General features: G+C 41.7%; 1 long non-coding RNA gene across 1 annotated transcript; it reads right to left on the minus strand.

Annotated features, from left to right (window-relative positions):
- Nucleotides 1-599: 599 nt before the first annotated feature.
- LOC128085886 (uncharacterized) lies at nucleotides 600-15,537 on the minus strand. Its single transcript, XR_008209143.1, has 3 exons — nucleotides 15,371-15,537; nucleotides 14,828-14,952; nucleotides 600-5,086 (listed from the first exon to the last, which is right to left on the minus strand). It is a non-coding gene; the product is annotated as an uncharacterized LOC128085886 (long non-coding RNA).
- Nucleotides 15,538-18,096: the final 2,559 nt, after the last annotated feature.

The following is an 18,096-nucleotide window of genomic DNA, read 5'->3' on the forward strand; positions in this document are numbered from 1 at the left end:
GGGGATGCTGAGCAGGGCTTCTGTAGCCAGCCTTATTGCCCTTCTGCTGAGATGGGTTCATACAGTGAGGTGTGCTTTTCTCTTATTTTGAACAAGAAAACTTGGTTTTGTACAGAATCCTTTACATTATTCATAGTGCTCTTTCTTTGCTGAAACATGTAAGCAGTTGAGAGTTTACCACAGACTGATCAAGAAGAAAATCCTTGGGTTTAAAGCCACAACTTTAAAAATCAGACTTCAGACTTAATTTCTCCTACTCTCCACACCTAAGGCATTCTTGCCATAGAGAAACAGCATCATCAGACCTTGACATTTGTCCTTCAGGTGCTTTGAAGTGCTTGAGTCATCCTTGAAGGTAAAATCGGGATCATATGATATACATATTGATGTAATATTATTACATACAGTACATTGATTCTTTTCCTCTTATATTTGTTTTCTCTTAAAATAAGACAGGACACAAAGAGCAACCCAGGATCAGCCCTTCCTCAGGCCCCCAGGATGGGATCTCTATGAAGGGCTCATCACTTGCAGATAGAGTGGTTGTAAAGATGTCACCAAGGGCACGCTTTGATCTTCAGGTTTTTATTACTGGCAATGATGTGTGAGAAGATAGAAATGGTTTCTTTTTTTGTTTTTTATTTTTGTTCTCAGACATGAGATTGAATTTCCAGTCCTAGCAGTTAGGAAAGAAAAAAGAAAAAACAAAATATCCTTGGAAATACATGGCATCTCGTATGGAAACCAATGGAACACAAAGTTATGTTGCTATTTTTAAGGCATATTTTATTAGTACAAGTGCAGTTTAAAATAAACAGCAATCCCTAGAGCCTGTTAATGCTAGTCTCCCAAACCTACAGCTTCCAAATAGTATTGGTAGGAGGAGTCAAAGTCCTTAACACCTCTCACACTGGTGTAATCCCATGCAAACATACACAGCCGTATACACTGATATCAAAGGAGCTATTTGGGATTTGCATTGAAACCACTGAGAACAAGCTCTGACCTGCAGAGCCCAAGCACATGGGAAATACGTGTTTCCCAGACACATGAATATTGCATTAGGCCATGACAAGGTCTCTGCTCTCATCATCCAGGAGCAGACTCGGCTCATGTCCTGGCTGTCAGCCTCCCTCGTACACCAGCTATCACAGCACTGCTTCATACCTCTAATAGGGAGACAGGGAGGGCCTCAGAGATAGGGGAAATTACAAGCTCCAGTCCAGAGGATTTTTGGTGGTGCTTCACAATTAGGAATCCCTAATTCATCCTCTTTGTTCCCTGTGAATGTAAGATCATCCAGTCCAATCCCAACCCATCCCCACCATGCCCACTGTCCATGTCCCTCAGTGCCACATCCCCACAGTTCTTAACACCTCCAGGGATGGTGACTCCACCACCTACTGGGCAGCCTGTGCCACTGCATTGCCATACTTTCTGAGAAAAAATATTTCCTAATATCCAACTTGAACCTCCTCTGGTGCTTCTTATTATTCGCACAGTATAATTTGTCTCATGTTGGCCATGGATAGAGAATGCATAAACCTGCTGCTCTTATCTTTTTGTTAGCAACATGCCCAACTTTGCTTTTCAGACAGCAGTACATAGCTGTGCTACACCACACATATGGAACATTTCAGACAGTGTCAGCAATGATTTCTGTTGGCTAGGCTTTAAGTTGAACAAGTTTTTAGATCTCTGTAGTCAACTGCTTGTGGAAGAGAGCACATTATTCAAATCACTTTGATGCATTCAGTTAAAAAGATTTCCAAAATGGCATGCCTAGTTTTTTTGTTAATTTGTTAGTTTTATATGAGATAACCCAGCAGGCAGAAGTCAGTCCGTCATTTTTCATGCTAAAGAGTCCCAACCAAATTAATTGTTCCTCTACTGTTCTTATCTTTTTTTTCTTTATTTATTTTCGTATCTATTTTCCATCATCCTTGTGATGCAGAGCCCAGGTATAGAAAACTTTCACTAAAAGACGTCTTCAAAACTGTTTTCCACCTCAGATTCCCTATCAGTGTGGCAGGAAAAGCCCCAAGATGCAAGATGTGAAGTTATGAGGAGGGAGATACAAAAGAGATTATTTCCAGAATCTGTCTCACCTTTCTCCATTTTGGATGAAAATTCATAGAATTTGATTATGCTTTACTACAGAACATAAATGTGAATGAGAGTACCCTTTTCCTAACCTGTTCTAATAATCACCTGCGAAGTAACTACTTTTGCTAGCGGGGGACTGACTTCTTGAAATCTCTTCTTGTCCTCTGGAAAAAGCAGCAATTTTGCTCTCATTCGTTCCTGCAGCAGAGTTCACAAAAGAAATGCTCTGTGGGCTGCCACTGAGTGAGTCTGGTTTTGTACTTTTTATGGGGCTGAATGTCTTCATTTCAAATTTAAAAAAAAAAAAAAAAAAAGAAAGAAAGCTGAAAACATGTAACTGTGCTTTATGTCTAGAAAACATAATGCTATAGTGCAGTATTTGGCTCTACACGTGCACCTATAAATATCTTATCCAGGCACTTGGCAGTACGCTATTGTTCTTGCTTCATGGCCATGTGGATTCGAACCTTGGAAGCAAAGGAAATGTGAAGTGGATACAGAGCAGGAACATACTCCATTCCAGCTGACAATTCAAGGTTACTTTTGAAGTAAATAAAGTGTTGCTAAACAGATTTCTCTCTCTTTTCTGATAATAAAGTTGCTACATGCTGGATTTGACTGCTTTTCATTAAACAAGAGCTGCACAGGTCAGAAGGTGTGCAGGTTCAATTTGTTCTTTCAGCATATAAGTACCAAAGAGCGTTCTGTTATGCTGAGGGAATTAAGCTAACCTTCAGTCTCCCCCTCAGTACATGGCAAGGTTTTATAGAAGGCAAGTATTTTCTCTGGGCTCCCCTTTCTGCAAAATACCTCCTTATTTTCATGGGTTTTAGAAGTTAGAGAGGCTGAGAATGCCAACATTTCAAAGTGTTAACAGCCTCAGCATTAGGATTGAGAAAAGTACTGATGCCCAGATTTAAAGAACATTTTTCCTTTTGCATCTCACAGGTTTTCTTGTAAAAGGAGGAGCATGTAACCTTTCAGGATGTAGTGTCATACCATCCTCTGCAAGGGAGTGTCCAGTTGGAAGTGAAGGTATTTATCTAAGAGATTATTGAGTGCCTGCAGAGAGGGACAGAGCATTGCAGGGTTTGGGCCATGGTGGCGATGGCTTGATGGTTAGACTAAATGCTCTTAGAGGTCTCCTCCAACATTGATGATTCTATCATTCTATGATCCTATGTGCAGAAGAGCCTCCTTTGAAGCTTGTATGCACCTATGAGCTGGCGGAGAATAAGTACAAGCAGCTTTCTCTGTTAACCGTACCATTCATCTAATATCATTTCATCCAGTTTCTCCTGTTTCCCGCAGAATTTGAGGCTACTGATGAGAAAGGCAATGAAAAGTAGCCTGGTCATTTGATTTTATACTAGGATACGAGTGGCCTAAATGTAACTCTTTCCTGTATGATAGGCTCCAGCTTGCAGCAAAATCTCTTAAGCCCTCTATACGAGAACTAAACTGCTTGTTAAGGCAAGAGCTAACTCCTATGTGCCCTCCTGCTGGCATACCAAGCTCCATGGCAGTGTTTCCCTGTCTTGTACTTGGATAGAATCAATTGAGTTGGAAAGGATCTTTAAATGCCCCACTGCAATGATCAGGGACACCTAAAGCTCAATCAGGTACTCACAGCCCTGTCCATCCTCACCCTGAGGGATGGAACATCCACTACCTCTCTGGGCAACCTGTGCCAGTGTTTCAATGATTTTTATGATTTTTCCAAAGGCACAGGTTCAGTGCCTTGGGAAGAGATGGTCCATCCTATCACTTTTTTTCCCCAGTCATTTATTTTCCACCATTCTCTTTCTTATGCTCCTGCTGTTTGCCTTCACTTGTCCTGGTTCTCAGGTGGCATTTTGCTGAACCAGAGCACTATCAGAAAATAAAGCTACTTTAATACCTTTTGTTATGTATGTGTAAAACATAGATCTGTTTTCTTCCAGACAAGTGAGTTGAATTGACTCAGTGAAGTGTCACAGGAGAAACAGGTCTGGAGCAGAGACTAGAAATTAAATGCTCCTTTCACCATAGCAGCATGGAACACATAGAGCCTGGCATTGAGATGTGGTTCTCAGCAAGGTTTGCTGCTAACCAAAATCTTGAGACTGAAGCCCTAAAATGAGATAATTACACTGAGAAAGTGGCAAAATTGCCCCCTTCCTGGAAGGCAGTGAGATTTTCCCTGTAATAAGGCACCAATTACACCTGGGAATCATCATGGTGGGGCAGTGGTTGGAACATACAATCTTTAGCCATCAAATGATGACTATCATTTAATCATTTCCAACCTTGATTACTCTATGATTTTATGATCATCATCTAGGAGAAGGCAGCCAGAGAGGACTGTAGGCATAAGGTCACTGTATCTCCACATCACTGTTGCTGCTACAGTCCTGGCAATGCCAGTTACCAAAACAGATTCTGTCCTCTGGTCTTCTCTCCTTCCAAGTCCCAACACTGCAAGGAATGAAGGACTTTGCCATTAATAAAAGATCAAATCCAGAATAACTACTTAACTTATAGATAACAGTGAAATGGAGAAAGATAAGATCACTGGCAGTCAAAGATGTAGAATGAGCAATTCCTTATTGAAATTTCTTAGAGCATTACTGGGTTGCATGGGAAAAAAAAATCAATTAAGTTGTATATTTGCAGTATCTAATATTTTAAGTTTGCTTTAATAGTCCTTTACATCATTATGATCAGTGCAGTACGTGCATAAATATCTCCATCTCCCCAACATTTTCCTCTTGACAGGTTAGTTTTCTACCCACAGAGATATTGATGAGACACTTTTGTGCTCCAGATATGTGCATTTTTCTGCATTTTCAAATAGGAACCACCATTATCTTTTTGCAAGCTGAATATTTTTTATACATCATTTACCGGTGACTAATGTGTACTTCAGCCATGAGCTCCAAGGACTGTCATTTATCTTCCATAATGACCACAAGTTCTTAAAAAACCAGCAACGTACTGCCTGCAAAAGATGATCACAGAACTTAGTTACAGCAAACAGAAACAGAGCAAAATGTGTGTTGATATCTCTTGTTTTGGAAACAAACAAAGGAAAGAATCAAAAGCCTCTCCTACCTCTTGTGTGAAATGCAACATGAAGTAATGGACTTTAAATCAGTTAAAATATACAGTTTTATTTCTGTTTCTGACATGATTTCCTCATCTGGAAAAAAGATCCAAAAAAAAAGAAAAAATAATCAAATCAAGCACACACAGCAATGATCAATTCCATTGTCTGCCATTTCTTAGTGACTGATTACTCTCTGTATAAACATACGCAAGAATATCTGTACATGTATTTAGCACAGTGCTGCTGTGACCATAGGACACAAAATATCCATTCATGTTTAGCAAATTCTTCTGTGTGAGGGCAAATCAGATGCCATTTACTACAGGAAAATAAGTATTATTTTAAGAAGTCTGCTCAGGCATACATGTGTTTGAAGCACTGCATCGCAGAAGCTGACTAAGTATGTGCCAGACTATGCAAGACACATCTCTGGATGGAATTTAACAAGCCATGAAATCTCCCCTTGGGTTAATTGTAAGCAATTGCTCACCATCCTGGCAACTCTGTCTAAGCTGTTCCAATCACCGTGCTCAAGGAGTATGTTCTCAGCAGGCTGCTCTGCTTTCGATCCTGGGTTCTCTTGGGTCCTGGGCACATGTTGTGTTTCCACTGTTGTCTTTGTCATTCACAGTGAGAATATGTGCCCAATTTTTCCAGTGCTCCTAGTGATTACAAGTGCCCTATCTGACCATGTTTTCATGGAAAGAAAGCTCAGCACATGTATGGATGCCTTCTGATAAGTATTTCCTCTTCTGAAATTTTACTAGCAGTTTAACAAATAGTTTCCCCAGTGCCAAATAAGTTTCAGCTATGCAACAATTTTCCCACATGCTTTCAGATGCCATAAAACAGCTTTATCTCCATTCTGTGTCTTGATTTATTTTTTAGTGTCTTTCCTCCTATTAATAAAGAGCAAAGGAGTGATAAATGTGTATTTTACGCAGTACACAGCGCTTTATATGTATATTGTTGCTTCCAACAACTCAACCACCTCCTATGAATGCAGGCTCTACACAACTTCCTCCTGTAAAGAGGCAAACACACAGAACACAGAAGGCGAGGGAGCTTTTTGTCACCATTATTTACCAGGTCTGCAGGGAACCCATGAGGCCAAGTACAAATCCAAAAAGAAATCTCATTACCTTCTTTGGAGACAATGTCCTTTACTGAAGTTCACAGATGTTGAGCATGTATTTCCCAGTCAGGATTGACAGCAATCAGTCATATTGATAATGTTGACATCAACTGATTAAATTAGTGGTCACACTTCACATGTGTAATCTTGGCCAGTGTGTAATTTCTGGTTTCAAGTATCTCATAGTTTGCTCTCTTACAGGTTTCTAGCTTGTTTCTGATATTCCCAAACGCTTGCCCTATCCATCTTTCAGTATCTATCTACTGAAGCCTGTCCATTCTTGAGATAAATATTCCTTTATTCCCTACCTACACAGACAAATATCTGGGTGCAGAGATCATCCAGATATCAGTAGATTAAGATGAGCTTTTCCTGAGCTGACAAATAACCAAGTGTGCTTTGCTCATGGATTATGCGCCCACAAATATCTTTAAGACATCAGAGAAATCTCATCTTCAGAGAATGAGAATTTGGAAACAGAAGACTGGAAATTCAAAATCCCTGAAACAAATGTTTTCCACCTTCCAAAGTTATTAATTTACAAATAGAATTGCAATGAAGAATGTTTTCATGTTATAGTTGGTGAGTATGTTTGCCCAGGTATATTTCTTTTACTCCTCCAAGATATAGTCACTGATAAAGATGGATGGGCTTTGACAAGGTACATCTGTCATTTTCAGAAATGTGATAAGGCCACTCTGTGCTCAAACAGTCTTGTGTGAGCACAACAAACACTGAGTTTGGGGAAGAATATCCTTGTCTGCGTTTGTGTTTTGTAGCATCAGTAATACGTACCTTGGGAGCATTTAATCTATAGTATCAACACTGTTTATGGTGTCTGGAATTTTACATGGCTAAAGTAATTACTGTGATAAATGCCAGTAATATTTTAAAATTAACATTGAAGCTTCCTTCGATTTAGATGCAGAAGATATTTAATTGGCAAAGATGGCATTGCACTAAATTCCATTGCTCTTCAGGGCCTGATTCTGCATAGCTGATTCACAGAACAGTCTGTATTTTCATCCTAATATCTGGAGTCACTACAGGACCAGGTCTTGTTATGGTTTTCCCTGTTCACATTCTCAGTGTTAATGGCTTCAGCTTTTACTCCTCTTATAGGAGTCATCAAGTCTGCAGTACTTCAGAGTATAGCCTACAACTTAGCTAACAGATGGACAGATAAGTCCAACTTTGTCTGTTTCTCCTCTGCTCTGGAAACATCATATAACCCCTCTCAGCAAGCTCAGGAAGAGTTCTCAGTTTTGTTCTAATCGCAGCCAAAGCACATGAATGTAGGGTTTGTCTCTGTGGTGGAAAGAGCTCCAGGGTCATCACTACCTGGTCGTCACAGAGGGATATGACATTGACTCATAAGTCATGGGATGATATCTAAGACAGCTTGGAAACTGTCACCATTACCAACAAAGGGGCATGACTGAATGAGGATCTCTAAAGGAGCAGGTTCAGCCTCCATCATGGACTGCTCTAGTGCTGCAGCAGCTTCATTTGCAGCCCAAGGGAATTTTCCCTAAAAACCTAAGAAAGGAATGCAGAATCAGTCTTCTACACAGCACCCAACTAATGAAAACTCTATCCAAGATGAAAACACTTTCTATGAATAATTCTTTACCAGTTTAGAGAAACACATAATCATATAATCATTAAGGTTGGAAAAGACAACTAATATCATGTAGTTCAACCCCAACCCATCCTACCATACCCACTGACCACATCCCTCAGTGCCACATCCCCATGTATCTTGAACACCTCTAGGGACAGTGACTCCACCACCTCCCTAGGCAGCCTGCACCAAGACCTGACCACTCTTTCATGGAAGCTTTTTCCTAATATCCAAACTATATTCAGAGTGTTGTGCTACCAGAAAGTTATCCAAGAAGTGAAACTTTCTCTAAGACTTTTAGACGACAGAGCTGAGCCAGCCTAAAGGTCAGTGCTAGTAAGAGACTGCAGCCCTTGCGCCTGTATCCTCCTTACTCCCTGCTGAGCTTTTATGCTTCTCTCTTTGTGACCCAGGTGGTTTTCCTCCTGTTGATGAACTGATCGAACTCACTAACCCAGCAGAAAAGCAATCCAGCAAAAAGTGGAGCTGGCTCATGCAGGGGTCAGATAGTAGACCGGGGCTGCTGCTGGAGGGAAGGTGAGTAGGAAAAGGAGGAGAGCTTAAAGAAAAGAGAATTCTTTTTTTAGTGAAAATGAATCATTGGTTCAGCTTGGATGTATTGTGTGGTCATGCTCTCCAGTGGGAAAAGGAATGTTATTTCTACTGTTTCTGAATATCACATCAGGCTCTTTTCATTGGTGCCCAGTGCCAGGACAAGAAGTACAACTCAAAATCAGTTTATCTGCTCAGCCTAGCTTGCCATGGAATGGAATCACAGTAGAATCACAGCAGAATGACTATGACTGCTATTCAATATTTGTGTCTAGGCCAGCAATATCTTTTTAGCACTATTCTGTTTTAGCAATTGACTTTGCAGATATACAACAAATCATGCTGGAAAGGTAGAACAACAGGGAACTCCCCACCACTGTCTCCTGTCACAAACAGTGGCCGTATCCATCTTGCTGTGTGCTCACTAACTATCTTCCTTTTGTTGGATGCTTCCTGAGATGAATGAAGATTTTTAGACATTGAATTGTACAGATTATGGACTATGCTTTCTAGTCACATTCTACACATATTCTACCTCTAAGCCCTGCTCCGTGTCCCTGCTATTGTTAATAAAGAAGTTGTCAAGCTATTTGAAAATCCAGGCATTGAACAGAGTCAGCAGGTACCTGACATAATCATATATTCAGCTACAAGATCTTCATTTAACCTGAACACAAACTGCAGGGCCTTTCCATTTTTTTTTTTCCTCAGGAATTACTCCTGTATTTCATTCCAGAACACTTGTCACTCTGGTGAATATTAATTAAAAGTTGTAATTAATTAAAATGTCAATTAATTCCTTTATTTTATTCTTCAGGGTAATATTGTATTCAGTTCAAGTGAGAGCAGCAGGTGAGCTTACCAGAATGAAATAAAACAAATCTCAGTCTAAATCCTGCACTGTGGATTCTGAAAGAAGTGATTGCTTCATCACCATTTAGTAAAGGGAGAGATAGGGTTAGAGAGCATCTCCATGAAGGCAGGCAGACAAACATGTTGCAACAGTTTGAGGACAACTTGAGGTCAGTATATGAATGAGCTTTCTTTGCTTTAGAAGTCATGACTGCATGCCAACGGGCATCTCTGAAACAGGTTTTTCAGAACGACAGAGGGAACATGGAATCTTAGAATCACAAAATCTTAAATGATTTGGGTTGGAAGGGATCTTAAAGCCCACCCAGCTCTAACCTCCTTCAATGGGCTGGTTGCCCCCCCACCAGCTCAGGCTGCCCAGGGTCCCATCCAGCCTGGCCTTGAGCACCCCAAGGGTTTTGGCACCCATACCTCTCTGGGAAGCAGTGCCAGGGCCTCACCACCCTCTGGGTGAAGAAATTCTTCATAACATCTAATCTAAATCTCCCCTCTTGTAGTTTAATGCTACTCCCCCTTGTCCTATCACTACCAGACTGTGTAAAAAGTCAGTCTCCTCCTGCTTATAAGCTCCCTTCAAGTACTGGAAGGCTGCAGTGAGGTTTCATTGGAGCTTTTTCCTCCAGGCTGACTAAGCCCAGCTCTCTTAACCTCTCTTCATAGGAAGGTCAGCTATGCTTTAGCAAAAAATCTGCATGTGGCTTCAGCAAAACTGTTTTTCAAAATCCAGATTCTACTGGAGTAGACAACAAGGCAGAAATCACCATTTGTGCAGCAAAAGAACGAGACAGAAATTGAAACTGGTTGTTTTTTTTTCCACTGGAATTCAAAAGGTTTAGAATCAATGTAAGTGTGAATGCAGGATAGAACTGCAAGAGAGCTCTTCCAGAGACACTGCAGCTAATCTCTAAATGACTTTGATAAGAAAGCACTAATTGCAGCAATAGCCATGGGAGTTTAATAATAAAGGATGAAAATTCCCATACATGTAAAGTCAACACAGAGGCATGTTGTTTACCTGGAACTGCTGATGGTCTTCTCTGTTATTGTTTCATTTCCTCGTAAAGTTTCTCAGAAATCACAGTTATTGTATCTCACTTCCTCCTTTTTCCCTCCAGGGGCAGTTCCTTCCAGATCAAGGCAAACAAAGAGTTTATGATGCATCCTCTCCAGACATTATGAAATGAGGTTTTGTAGACCTTTCCTGTCAGTTCACACAGATGATTCTATTGAGAGATCTGAGATGATTTTAAGAATGTGCATTTACCCTTAATAATAACTGGGTACAAAATACTGTGCTATACAAATACAGTCTCTCCTTTTGTGTTTTTCTAAATCACTTACATCATCATCGTAGGCAGGATTTATCTGACCAAAAGAAGCCAGCAACGTGACTTCTGCTTCTGAGCAAGTCACATTGACTCTCTGCAGCCACAGAAGCACTTTCAAGACATCAGATGTCTCATTCCAACATATATGAGATGAACCACAGCCTAAAATAATTTTCCCTTTCTACTCATTGTAGGAGAGGCCTTGTATGTCCAGGTCAGAGGCTGACACAGACAGTACAACCCAGGTGACATGCTGCATTATCTATCTATCTTTCTTGGACAGAGAAAATCCGGGAAAGCATCTTCACTTTTACATCCAATTTCATGTCTGTGACCTCAGTCCCGTAACAGCTGGATTTTCCATAAAGATAAAAGGAACATTATTTGGGGTAAAAATAATTACTTTTTCTATTCTTGGATTTTATCCAGAAATTCCAGAGATGAAAAATAATTAGAGATTTCAACTGTACACCATTTTTTACATTCTGAAAGTCCAGTTGTCCACTGATGTTGTTACAGGGGGGCAGCGTGCAGGAAGCGTGTGTTGGATTTGCCCATGTATGAATTCACTCAGGAGCTACACTCATCTAACAGATCAAGAAGGAGATATCATGACACAGCTCCAGAGGTCACCAGCAAGCGTTTAGTCAGCACATTTATCCTAGCCAGGCCATCTCTGCACGTCTCCAGATCATGAAGAGGGAAGATCCTTCTAACCCAAGCCTATCTTATGATTCTAAGACACTGTTCCAAGTATGGGCTTCAGACCTTTTAAGTTTCAAAAACTTAGGCTCACACTGTTGGAAGCTATGCTAAAATGAGCACTGCTGCTGAAAAAGAGGCAAATAAGTCTGGAATACATCAGATGTCTCTTCTGAATTTGAGTTTTAGTTGCTGAGCACTAGAAAACTCCATCTCCAAAGTTCCATCTGGAATATCAAAGGGCAGCGCAAGAGCCTGGGTTTCATTAGCAGCTAGCTCTGTGAATTGGCTAATTGATGCTTTCACCAAAAACCACTTAATGTACATGTCAAATAGAAAGGAATTCATAAGTTCTGCTACAATTTACACCAAATTTCCTGCCAGCTGGATCAGGCCCTTTATGTAGCTAGAGATTAGATAAGTGCAGCTAAACCAAGACATTGCTCTTGCTTTCACTTCCAAACAATCCCTGTCACCACGTTTCTTCCTTGCTCCTTTGAGACAATCTTCCCTAAATGCACACAGAGCAGAGGGAAGGTGAGGCACAGAATGATTGTCTTGACAGGACTCTTCAAATAAGGTCGGTTAACTGAAAAAAGAAAAGTGAGCACCTGCATACAGTGCCTTAGTCCGGAAGGCCCAGGCTTCTTTGCTTCATATTCTTATAACAATATTTTCCAAGTTTCCTCCCATGATAGCAAGAAATGACTGTCTAATTGGGGAGAGCAGAGCAGCAGATTAGCACATAGTACACTGAATAGCATCTCAACATCTGCTGCCACAGATTTGCTGACAGCTGTTTCGGCAGTGTAGCTGGAAAATCTGATAATCTTGAACATTAAATTTCTTGTTAGCTTTGCAATGGCAAGTGCCAGCCTCTAGCATGACCCAAAAGGACGATCTGCAGCTTTGAGCAAATGCTGCTGGCTACACCTGGGTATCACATACAGCAACTCTGAGAGAGCACATCTGGACACAGCTGCGCTGGGGCTGCCTCCCACAGGGTGCATGTGGCACAACTTCTACTCCCCAAGGGGTACTTTTTAAATTCCAATGTTTAGTTCTATTTGCAAGCTTCAAACAGAGGTTCAGGCTGAGTCCCTCTTCTACAGAGTACCCAGAAACGATGTGCAACCAGTATGGGGACTCACTAAAGGCTTTGGAAATTGTAGAATAAGAGAAGAATTTACCTTCACTGGGACCCAGTAAGCCTGTGTGAAACTATTACTCACTGCACTCCAAAGCTCTGTGCTTAATGGGGCTGTGTCCGTTGGCCAGTAGAAGACCATGATGTTTGTCTCAAACCCACAGCAGGGTATATTTTGCAATGAAGATCTACAACTTCAAGGTGCTGGGATAAATCAGCTGGGACTATAACGGCATCAAAGCACCTCCAGCTCATCCCAAGAGCAGCAAATGCTTCCAGGCAGCCATAGATTCACCTGTATACTCAGTTTCTGCACAGTACACCCTACCAAGATGGTGTAAATACACCTTTGAAACTCCCTTCCAGAAGTCGAGTTCCAGGTGTATCACAGGTTGGCCAAGCACACAGTCCCACTTTGTCATAAATAAAAGAAAAATTTGTCATCTGGGAACTTTGTAGTGAGCCCAGCCCTACGATAAGACATGGGTACAACATTTGGTGGCTGTAACTTATTTGAACTTCAGTGCTTAAGAACAAGAATAGGCCAAAGCTAGGAAGCTCTTCCCTTAATTACCTTTTTAAACCTGATCTCACCATAAATGACAAACACTGATAACAGCAAGAGTCAGTCCTAATAACAGTTGTGCGTTTTTGCAAATCGCAGTTATCTGCATGGCAGCCCACAATCAGCGGGAATGCCAGGAACGTGTGAAATCCCAAGTACAGGCATTACTTAAGAGGCCCATTAAATACCATTCTCATTCTTGTTTTCACAACTTATTGAGTAGCTCCTGCACCCAAATACTATTTCATGCCGGATTACACCAAGGGAGAAACAGAAGTTCCTCCTGTGGTGAGGTTTAACCCTTTAGAACACAAAAACCTCTAAAGAAAGATTTAAGACCTGATCAGAGCTAAAACATTTAGGATTTCAATTAAAAGTGGTATTAAGCATGCCAGTGCAACTGAGCAGGTTGCCCCTTTCCAGCTCAGGCTACCCAGGGCCCCAACCAGCCTGGCCTTGGGCACCTCCAGGGATGGGACATCCACAGCTCCCTGGGCAGCTGTTCCAGAGCCTCACCACCCTCTGAGTACAAAGAATTTCTTTCAACATCAAATCTAAAATTTCCTCTCTTTTAATTTAAAGCCATTTCACAGAATTACAGAATCACAGAATTGTAGGGGTTGGAAGGGACCTCCAGAGATCATCGAGTCCAACTCCCCTGCCAAAGCAGGTTCCCTACACCATTTCCCCTTGTACTATCACTATCGGACCATGTTTCAAGGGGAACAAATCAACTTGCATAAAAGTCTCTTTCAAAAAGCAAGGAAATTAATAAAATAAGATGATTGCTCTTCAGCATTTCTATACAGAAGTATCACTGCCCCCCAAAACACCTATCTCGCATTCATGCCTGTATATAGCCATAACAGCACAGACCTAGTCACAAGCTGATATGGGTGCTACACTAGAAGGTCCTTAATAAAAACTGGTCAGCATGATCCCCTGCATAGATCTTCAAGGTTGGAAAAGTCCTACAAGATCATCCAGTCCAACCATCACCAATAGTTCTCACTAAACCATATCCCTCAACATAAAATCCAAATGTTCCTTGAACATCTCCAGGGTCAATGACTCCACCACCTCCCTGGGAGTCCCATTCCAGCGTCTGACCACTCTTTGAAAAAAGTAGTATTTCCTAACATCCAGCCTAAATCTCCCCTGGTGCAGCTTGCAGCCATTCCCTCTAGTTCTATCACCAGTTACACAAGAAGAAGGCCAACCCCCAGCTCACTACAACCTTCCTTCAGGTAGTTATAGAGATCAAAACATACTTTATTTAATTAGTTCATTACAATAATTATTTTTGCTATTTCACACTTCCAGGGCTTTGCAATTAAGGCAGGAGCTGGGACAGAACACGAGTTACAGGGGGTGAGTTGTGCCTGAATGCTGTTAGCCAGGAGCCTGCAGCCACATGGCACCCAGTGCACTGAGTGTGAATTTACTGGGCCATAAATAATACCCACGTGTGCCTTATGGAGGAGATAAGCCAGCTCACAAAACAGGAATTTCAGGACTAGGCATAAAAACCTCCATTCATGCCCAGACTGCACACAAGAGAAGCAAAGTTGGGATGTCTTAAGAGGTCCCTACCATATCCCTGCTATCCCAGAAACACTGCCACAAACTCCTGTTTCTCCTTAATTTCATATGCAAGGTACTCCATGGGTGTAAAGGAAAGAAGTTCCAGCACCAGTTTTTACTTACCGAGCTCTGTGGCTTTTCATCAGCAGAAACTACTGATGGCTCTGGGCCATTTGGATAGGAGGAATGTGAGGACCATCTTCCCAGCTGTGCAGTTAGCCTCATTTCCTAATCATAATCTCATAGACCTGGGAGAAACCAAAAGAAATAATCTTCTGAGACACGTGGACACTCAAATCTCAATTTAATCTTGAATGAAATTTAAGTGCCTAAGCCTTACTGACTTTCACGGGCAGTTTGGGTTGGATATTTTGGCAGACTGACCACTTTGTGCATTCCCCTTTTATTTATGTCACTAGAGATACGTTCAGCCACGATCATAAATGGTGTATTTTATCCCATTGGATTACAAAGATGAATCTCTGTTTCAAAATCAAATCTGTTCTCCCACTGAGCCAAGTGAAGAATTATTATATTGTTGTAAATGAGAAGAGAAATAACATTAACAAAGGGGTTGGAGCGAGGCTTTGGCATCTTTAGCATTTTGGCCACCTGTATAAATACAAAGCCAAATCTCAGAGTGATGTGACGATCTGTTAATTTTACCACAAAGCATAGTGCAGGGCAGCATCTCCATACACCACACAGGCAGCGCAGGCATCAGCAGGATCCCATCTGCACAAATAATCATGACCATGTACAGGGCCAACATGATCTTGCTCACCATCTCTGGGTCATCTTGGTGTTCTTGCCTTGAGAAAATAAAAGACAAGACAAAAACTCCACTGCAAACCAATGTCTTGACCACTCCACGTCTCTCAGTAGGAGGTTGTCAACATTCCTTCCTACAACAGAGCAGTCTTTGTAGCTCTGGGAAACAAACATGTCATTTATGTTCTTATGAAGCATTCCTGGTTTATATATGATGCATTCAGAACAATCCATCTTCTATCTTGGTGGCCTGTTTAGAGACTTAGGGAGCTGGCACTGATTAAATGTCTATAATAGAGAGCATTAATTTACCCGTCAGTAGAAAAATCACCATTGTAAATTGTCCCAGTCGGTTTGTATATCACCGAATGATACGCCGCGTGTCCTGGATGCATGTACTGAACAGCACTCGTACATAAAGCACGTTCAATTAGCAGCACCCGCGTGCTTCAGCTGGCAACAGGCAGGAGGTGAGGGCAGGATTCTGCTGCCCTCTTTAGGATTTGTGCCGTGGACTCCTCTGCCTGAAGAATGAAAAGAAAGGTCTCTCTATGCCTGAATTCCCACATGCAATCCACAGCATCTCACAGAAATGGAAAAACATTGCCATATCCTTTCCTTTTGCTGATCATGCTATACTGCTTGCAATCTTATTAAGATTTTTTTTTTTTTTTTTTTTTTTTTTGCTGTGAAGAGTAGAAAAATATTCTGTGTACATAGAAACACAGAATGTTCCCCCATCTGTTGATTCCCAGTCCCAGCTGAAATATCACTGTTACTCAGTAGAGCCCTTGGAACACAACGGCAAGGTCCCCATGCCCTAAGTAGAGGTATGTACTGGTCTCACTTGAGCAATGGAGTATCTTCCAATTTGCAGAGGGTATGTGGATATATCAGGAAAAGATGGCCTAACTCTTATTGTGGTAGTAGAGGATGAAAGGTAGTAGAAGATGAAAGAGGTATGAGCTGGGAATGAGTTAAGAATAACTGGATTTGGGAAAGCAAGGAAATACACTACACATGGGACACAGCTGGCTGTGGACAGAGACGCTCAGGTTCTGGGGAAAAGACAGCAAAGAGAAAGTGAGGAGCAAAAGAAAATCTCAGTATGTTTGTTTAAAACTCTCATTGTGAGCTACACATTGTGAGCCATTGTGCTTCTTTGTGCTAGCCAACCCACGGTTGGCTCCCTCTTTCCCAGATACTGCACAGCCACGGGGCACAAAGGTGAGACAAAACAAGGCAAAACTTCCATCTTGCTAACCACTGAACACCTTGCTAAAGAGAAGCCAAATCCAGCTTGCCTTTCCCTTTTTTTTTTTTGCCAAACATCCCACAGAAGAAAAGGAGATTATTTCTGTTGGCAAAACACACTGTTCCTGTCTCAGTATTTCCTTTATAAAGGCAGTGCCTTCAGATCCAACAGCATTCTTTTCACAGCACCAAAACTGTTTTTCCCAAGCCTGCCTGTGTGGCTTCATGCCTGCTTCCCATTCTTGGGCACACAGGAGCTGCAAGAAGTTGAGATGTGGGCTTTTAAGAAGCAACATTGCCACTCTGACTACTCAGGAACTCCCTTAATCAAAGCTCCTGGCACAGAAATCAAGATGTGGTCTTTCATAGAATCATAAAATCGTTTGGTTTAAAAGACCACTAAGATCATCGAGTCCAGCCAGCAGCCCATCACCACAATACCACCAAGCCATGTCCTTCAGTGCCACATCTCCACACTTCTTGAAAACCTCCAGGGACAGTGATCTCACCACTTTTCTAACTGCCAGACTGGCAAAATTAATAAAACAGATGAAAGGCCCTTCTGCCATTCATCACTGCTGATAAAGGTCCTACCATCAGAACCAAGCTCACAGTATTGCTGCTGATGCAGTAAGCAGGAGGTGACCCAATTCCCTCTCACAGAGCCACTGCTGCTTCTGCCACGCAGGTCCTACAGAACTTGCTAAGCCTCAGGGACCTGTCAAGGCATGGCTTCAAACTCTCTGCCTGGTTATATTGCAGGAGTTATTCAGAAGGTGCCATCCTTTTAGAAATTAAGGTCAAGGTTATGAAAAACAAGTTGTGATTTCCAGCAGGTCTTCTGCTGAGCTATTTTAAAAGGATGAGCTATTTTTAAAGGCTCTTTTTTTTTCCTCAAAGGACTATAAAGTATTTGGTAGCTTCTGAAATCAGATATTTTCAAGGGCACAATAAGACTTTGGGTGCAAACACTTTCAGGCTCCACTAGGTGATAGCCCTACTGGAAGTTGTTGAGCATCATTAGCCACTGGGAGGCAAAGTGAACAAGTCAAGTATGTCCAAGCACTGCTGTATCTGTAACTACTTTCAGGCTGTGGATGGCCCCATTTCATCAGCTCTGACCACACAGAATCACCTCCCAGCTAGGTCTGGCTGTGGAGAAGCTGACAGCAAAAGCTCAAAGCATGCACTACGAGCTGTTGAGTTTCCACAACCCCAGCCCAACATTTCAGCACTGTGCCAAACATCTGCTTCATGCTAGAGTCCTCACACAAGAAGTTAACTTTATCTGCAGAGCTCTGTGCTATGCACAAGTAAATCCCAGTGCATTTCTTACCAGCATGATTTATCAGTCTGGCTAAGAAAAC

This window comes from Tympanuchus pallidicinctus, unplaced genomic scaffold, assembly GCF_026119805.1.
Source record: "Tympanuchus pallidicinctus isolate F22 unplaced genomic scaffold, pur_lepc_1.0 scaffold3, whole genome shotgun sequence".
NCBI lineage: Eukaryota > Metazoa > Chordata > Aves > Galliformes > Phasianidae > Tympanuchus > Tympanuchus pallidicinctus.